General features: G+C 39.8%; 1 long non-coding RNA gene across 1 annotated transcript; it reads right to left on the reverse strand.

Annotated features, from left to right (window-relative positions):
- Positions 1-8: 8 nt before the first annotated feature.
- On the reverse strand, positions 9-6,961 carry LOC115305926. The gene is made up of 3 exons (XR_003915087.1): positions 6,681-6,961; positions 4,767-4,931; positions 9-338 (listed from the first exon to the last, which is right to left on the reverse strand). It is a non-coding gene; the product is annotated as an uncharacterized LOC115305926 (long non-coding RNA).
- Between the last annotated feature and the right edge of the window lie 119 nt (positions 6,962-7,080).

The raw sequence follows: 7,080 nt of genomic DNA on the forward strand, positions 1-7,080 counted from the left end.
GAATTAAATGTTATGGATAGTTACCCAGGCAATGTAGATTTGCTGAATCCTTACAATTTACATTTGAGTCAGTCAAGGATTTTACATCACAACCAACAGAAATGTGGGGGTGGGGCGCGAATCTATCCTGCATTGTGGGGTCGTTCTGATTATTCTTGCACAATTCACAGACATTAAGAAGTGCAATGTTTTCCATTTGAATGGCAGCCTTTACAAGGCTGTTCTTCTGAAAGATAACAAAGTGAAGAGCGCCCTATAGTGGTAAGTTGTAGGTTTTAACTTGTAAACGGAACAGTCCGAGAATTTCCTTTTCCTCATTTTGCTTCTGGATCTGGACCCTGAAATTTAAAAAAATAGATTTTTAGAACTATCAACAACACTCGGAAGTGCCTTCCCCCTGTGTCTGAAACCTGTGTATTTGATATTGAGAAGTATCGAGCAAGTCAATACTCTTCATATAAAAAAAAACATGTCATTTAGTCTGTTACTTTCTTACCCTTAAACTGTCACAGATATATGTTCAACTTTATTTTTTAAGAAGAAATAAAATTCTTCACCCTGGAGACAAAGCTTGAATAATCTGCAATGTAGATTTTGTTTTTATTGATTACAGGCCAGTGTAATCACTAGGAAGAAATATCTAACAGGTTTCTAACTCATGATAGTTCCAGAACAATTACACATTTTATTAATCAAGGTCACAGTCACCTCATTTTACTGGTGTCAATGAAAACCTGATGCGATGTGTTAATTAAGAATCACCATGGCGATGAAAATGGATATCTTAAATGTTGCGGTCATGGCTGCTATTTATGTGTGAGTTCCAAGTGCCCTCTGTTGGACAAAACGCAGCTGCTGAGAAAGCTTGTGTGCCCTCCCTGGTCAGCCCTCTCTCCTTGAGTTCCTATTTAAGCTAAAGTTCCATCAAAAAGACGTAGGCGCTCAACCCATGCCGAGATATAGGATAAGGCTTTATATTAAAATCCTGGAGGAAACAAATTCATTGAAGCTTTATTGTATCTGAATGAATAGTTCTCAAATACCATTCTTTTTTTTTTTTAATGACTGAAATCTCATTTTAAATAGGATTACCTCTTTGAGAAATTAGAAACTATTAGAAAACAAGTCATGGACAATATTTGAAAACTCAAATTTTCTCTTTAGCACTTAGAAATATATTTCTTCATTCACCTAACAGACCTAGGATCCCATTCACATAAGTTTTTCATCCCCTAGGATGGTGAGGCCGGTTCGCTCAGGTGTTCTCTGAGTTACCAAAAAGGTAGTAATGTGTCCACTGTGTAGTTTAAAATGCTATATTTGCAGTAACCCACTCAGAGTTAGGATTGAGCAGAATGGTATAGTCTTGGAAAGCTGGGGTGCTTTTTTTTTGGCTTTTTTTTCATCCAGGAACTACTAAGTGCCTTGGTACTGGCAGAAACTATCATTAATTCTCTTGATTAGACTTCCAACGGTAAGACAGGGATTTTGCCCTTATGAAGCCTAGTCCTTGTTGCTTTTTTAAAATTTTTCTCCTTCTCTGGTGGTCTCTCTAAGCCATTAAAGCCTTAAATGTATAACCTGGAGTTCTGGAAAATCAGTCTTTAAAAAAAAATGAAAGAAAAAGATAATCTGCACTCCTGAACCTAAGAGCAAAGCATCTTCTGTCTGCAAATGCCTTTCTCTTGAGAATTATGAGTTTTACTAAACCATGAGGTATCTGGCTCTTAGTAAGTGCAAAGAAATGTATTTACAAAAATAGAAATTAGAACAAGCCTCTTTCATCCATGTTTAACCACGTCATTTAGCTGCTAACATTTTTAGCTGCTAAAATATTGATAAAATAACCCAAAATACGATGCCTATTGTGTACATTGCTTCTCTGCAATAAAAGTCATATGGACCAAATTGTTTTTCCTAAAAAAAAAAAAATATGTATGAGACTGTATCTGGAGATAAGGTCTTTAACTAAGTTGAAATGAGGTCATCAGGGTGTCCTCAGTCTAATCTGACTGATATATTAACTAGAAGAGGAAATGAGGACATATAAACACACAGACGGAAGCCCATGCGAGGACATGCAAACAAGATGGCCTGCCATCTACAAGCCAGGGACAGAGACCTCAGAAAGAGATGTACCTGGCAACACCTTGATCTCGGGCTTTGAGCCTCCAGAACTGAAAGAAAGTACATTTATTTTGCTTAAGCCATCCAGTCCATGCTACTTGTATGGCAGCCCTAGCAAACTAATAAAAAAGTGAGGTTGGCATTATTTCTATGACTCCATAGTATCAAAAAAGACATTCTAGTGTTTCTCTTAGCTTTCCCCTCAAGTTGTTTGCCTCATGGCTGATAGCCAGCGAAGTCTGCTCCAGACAAGACAGCTACATACAAGATAGGAAAAGAGGGGAGAGAATACTTTTCTTTTTATTAAAAAATAAAAGATGTAACAGACTCCTGTGTCAATTATCAAAAAACTCAGAGGCTCAAACAAAATTTCTTAGCTCAAGAATTAGAAAATCCCGGATGGTGCCAACTTTAGGTATGGCTGGATTCACAGATGAAATGATACTATCTGGAGTGAGATTCTTTCCATCTCTCGATTTCTCTTTCACCATATCTTCTGCTCCTCGGGGCTATCCCTAGAAATTCCAAGGTCTTTCTTCATGGCAACAGGATGGCTGTCATAGGTGTAGCCTCACATTCTTTCAAGATCTAGTCCAGCAAGAAAGAGTTTCTGTCTCCCAGCGTCCCTGGGAGACCTATGCTTTTTTACTTGGTGTATCTTCTGTCATAATGATATAAAATACTTCTTCATACTCTTGTGTTAGCCTGAGCATTAGGAAGTCAGTGTTCACTTAACAGTGTTGATAACACTCACATTGTAAAGAGTAAGGGACTACTCTTCATTAAGCACTTACAATGTACTAGGCATGGTTTATTATCTCCTTGAATAATCACACAACATAATGCAACAAGAGTGATTATCCTACCTCAAAAAAATATTACTGAATGCTGACAAATTTTTATGTAACCAGTCTTAAATAAGTAGAGCAACTTGGTACTAATAACTGAGATGAAAAAAAAACAGAGCCAGGAATTTAATAAATTTCTGTCTTCTGTCTGGCTCTGGAATCTTCATCCTCCTAACCCAATTGCTCCACAAGACTCTATATTGTTTTTCACAGAGCATGAACAGCGGTAGCTCATCTCCATTTCAAGGACCTCTCCTGCCATTACTTCTTCCCACCTTATTCTAGTAATTCCTGGCTACTAGAACTATACCTCTTGCTATTCAATTAATGAAAGGCTAATTATTAACAAACGCTTCACTCTTCCCAACCATTTTCATTTTAGGAAAGAAAAACTTCCCCTTATCCTGGTAAAGAGAATTGTCTGAATTCATATAGTCATTGAATCCCTGTGCCTTCAAAATCATATCCATCTTTTTAAAATTTCTCTGATTTTAAAAAACTTTTAATGTTTATTTATTCTTGAGAGAGAGACAGACAGAGGATGAGCGGGGAGGGGCAGCGAGAGAGGGAGACACAGAATCTGAAGTAGGCTCCAGGCTCTGAGCTGTCAGCACAGAGCCTGATGTGGGGCTCAAACCCACAAACCATGAGATCATGACCTGAATGGAAGTCAGACCCTTAACAGACTGAGCCACTCAGGCAACCCTCTGATTTTTGTTTTTAATTATGGAGTTTCACTTTCCTTTAAGAGTCAGTCCTTAAAATAGTCTGGTGATGCAAGACATTTGAAAATAAATAGACAGCATTTATACCAATAGATAAGGATCCAAATGAGGGCCCAGTTTCACATTGCCTTCTTTTGGCCAAAGATCTATTTTTAGTGTAGAGGTCAGATGTAGTCAATAGCACCTCTCTGCTTAAATCAGAAGCATGCTGGCACTATCAGCAGCAAGCAGAGCATGGTACTGAGCGCAATTACAAAGAAATTTGAAAGATATAGACCCTGTCTCTTAGCGATCACAAATCAAGAGGATATATAATCATATTTGACGGGTACGTTTCTCAAGGCCGCATCAGCTAGGAGGGGCACAACTTGGAAATAAGATGATGTTAAAATATAATTTAGCCTCATCTGAGAATTTAAGGGCATTCTGGTCACCAGATGCACCCCAATTTCCCTCTTAAAAAGAGGTGCTTTTCCTCTGACATGTTGAATAATCTTGTCACCCCAACATTATATGCACCCCACTGTATCATATTTTTCATTTATGGAAGTGAATCCATCACAACCTTGGTGCTCTATAAAAACCATGTCTACATCTTATTCACTGTTCTATGTGCAACATCCGGCATACTGCCTGGCATATAGGACCTGGTAAATATTTGTGATTTGAAGGGGAAAATGCTTCACAAACACTGTGGTCCACAGTGTCTTCCGGGAGTTCCTGTTCTTCAGGTACTGAGAGGGGACCAAATAATCTCCAAGAGAATCCATTCCTGGTGACAAAGTCCCCCCCACCCCCCCACCTCCTCCCCCTCCCCCACTCCCCGGTGCTGAAGTACATGGATTCTCCAGGACAGTCTGCAGAAGCTCCCAGCCCATCTCTGGCTGCTGAAATTTGATCCAGTCTCTGAGATTCAATGGCTGAGATGACTGACCCAGAGGAAGCTTTCTCAGGATCAACCTATCATTTGTTGCTTTGGGATTGTGTTTGTTTTTTCTTTGTTAATTAGTCTCACACCCTGGCACCCTGCCAAATGAGAGAGGAAGCTCTGTCCCCCTTCTCTTACCTTGTACTGTAGTTGGTACATACCACAGGAAGTCCTTTCCACAAACCCACTCCAGCCTGCAAATCCGTCTTCTCCATTTGGGTCATTCACCACCTCTCATCAGTTCCATTGGCAGAATTTGACTTGAAGCTCATACTTCATGCTGAATGAGTCACAGACAGGGTGCTGATAATGTAAGAAAATTATCAACTGTGGCACAGCATCCTGGAGCCTGGATGGTAGGAGCTATAAAAACATACTAGAATGCTATAAAGTGTCCCTGAGATTCTCAGCTCCTTCAGGGTGGAGACTGTCTTGTTCACCACCTTAGCACCTGGCACAGTGCTTGGTACTTAGTATCACTCAAGAAATACCTCCTGAATAAATGAATGAACACTTGAACACTGCCTGCCAGCAAAAGTTCATTATGTACCCAATGCACTTGAGGAAGTGTGTGTGTGTGTGTGTGTGTGTGTGTTCTTGAGAATTTTGAATTGTGATCCTGAGATGCCGAAGACTACATGATGGTGGCACAGGCCTCATCTTTGATCTTCAACTCTTTCTAGAAACAAGGCTGTTAAAAACAAACAACAACAACAATGAAAAGAACAAAGCAAGTATATCAAGGTAGCATGTTATCAGAATAAAGAGACAGAGTAAAGTAGTTATGAGCTTAGACTCTGAAACCAGACTGCACACATTGGAATTGTGGGTCAAACACTGAGTAGCTCCATGACGTTGGACAAAGTAATTAGCCTCTCTGTACCTCAGTTCCCCATAATAGGTATAGTATGAACTATAGTGCTTGTGGGATAGATTTGCATAAGGATGACGGACGTGTGAATATGCATAAAGCACTTAGAGTGTGGCCTGGCAAACAGTAAGCATTCAACCAATGTTTGTAGTTGTTATTTTAGAGTTGTGAAACTCAATCTGGACCTCACAACTGATGAATCAGATTTCAATATGTTTTCTGTACATTAAATTCTTGTGGTTCTATCTGGATCGTGGGGGAGGCTTGTTCTCCTGAGAGTGAAGGATGAAATTCTCTCACTAGTAGAAGTAAAATTTTTCATTGTCTATCATTGAAAAAAAAATCAGGAATTGAACTAGAAAAGAGAACACAAAGGCTAGATCTTGATCTAGTCAAATGAAAGAATTCTTGATGATAGTGGGAGATTGACCTGTATGAAATATTCTGAAAAATATCTCACTATTAAGTTAGTCTCGAACACAAGAACAAATGCCAGTAGTAATAACTGCAAGTAATAGCTAACATTTAACTTTCTAAATACTATACATGTATAGTACAGTATAGTATAGTATAGTATAGTATAGTATAGTATAGTGTAGTATTTACTCGTATAATCTTCAGTTCAGCCTTCTAACACAAGACCACGAACAGGATCTGTGTCAGTCAGGGCAGACAAGGTTTTTCTGTGGTAACAAAAATCCTTATAGACTCGACACAAAACTAGCTTATTTCTCATTCACATTACTTGTCCCTCATGGATCAGCAAGTAATCGCCTCCACACTGTCACTGAAGATTAGCCTAATTGCTCCTGCTGGTCAGTGTGATACTTCTTTCATGGAATCATGCAGGATTGGGCTGCCAGAATGGTACTGACATGCCCATTTTGGGTGATTCTCACAGGGGCACCTTTGTTCTTAACTACCATCTGTCCACTGCCATCCCTAGTGCTAAAACCATGTTTGAGTCTGTATGTCAGCTCTCATGTGTCTGTGTTTAATTTTCAAGGCCACCTCTTGTCTACAGCACCCGAGGGTGACAGCAGGTGTCCTTTATTCTGTGGACTCCCGGCTGCTGACACGCAGAGCTGATGCCACCCCTCGTGAAGCTCAGTATTACATGACAGAGAGTCTGGGAGGATGTGGGGACTGCCTGTGTCCATCTGGGGCAAATGTTTACTTACAACATTGCTCTTCAACACCAATGGGCTCTTCAGTTGATGTCTTCTCTTGCCTCCAGTTGTTGTGGTGATGGCACATTCTCTCAGGTCTGTCTCATGCATGCCAGATGAGGGACCAGATATCCGTAATGTGAAGGAGGTCAGTCTTCTCATTCTGCCCACAGGCCTCTCGCCTACCCTCCCTGCTCCCGTCAGCGTGTGACATTCAGGGATGTGAACAACATTTTAGGAATCCAGAGATAACAGCCTATGGAGTTTAAGAGAAGACATGGTTGAAAAATGTGTTATATTCTCTTTCACTAGAACATTCTAAACAGTGCACTTAACATGACCAAAAATGGATGATTATTGATGCACAGGGAAGACTTGCATGTGTGGTCATCGTCATCAAAAAAAAAAAAAA

Source organism: Suricata suricatta, chromosome 11, assembly GCF_006229205.1.
Source record: "Suricata suricatta isolate VVHF042 chromosome 11, meerkat_22Aug2017_6uvM2_HiC, whole genome shotgun sequence".
Classification (NCBI taxonomy): domain Eukaryota; kingdom Metazoa; phylum Chordata; class Mammalia; order Carnivora; family Herpestidae; genus Suricata; species Suricata suricatta.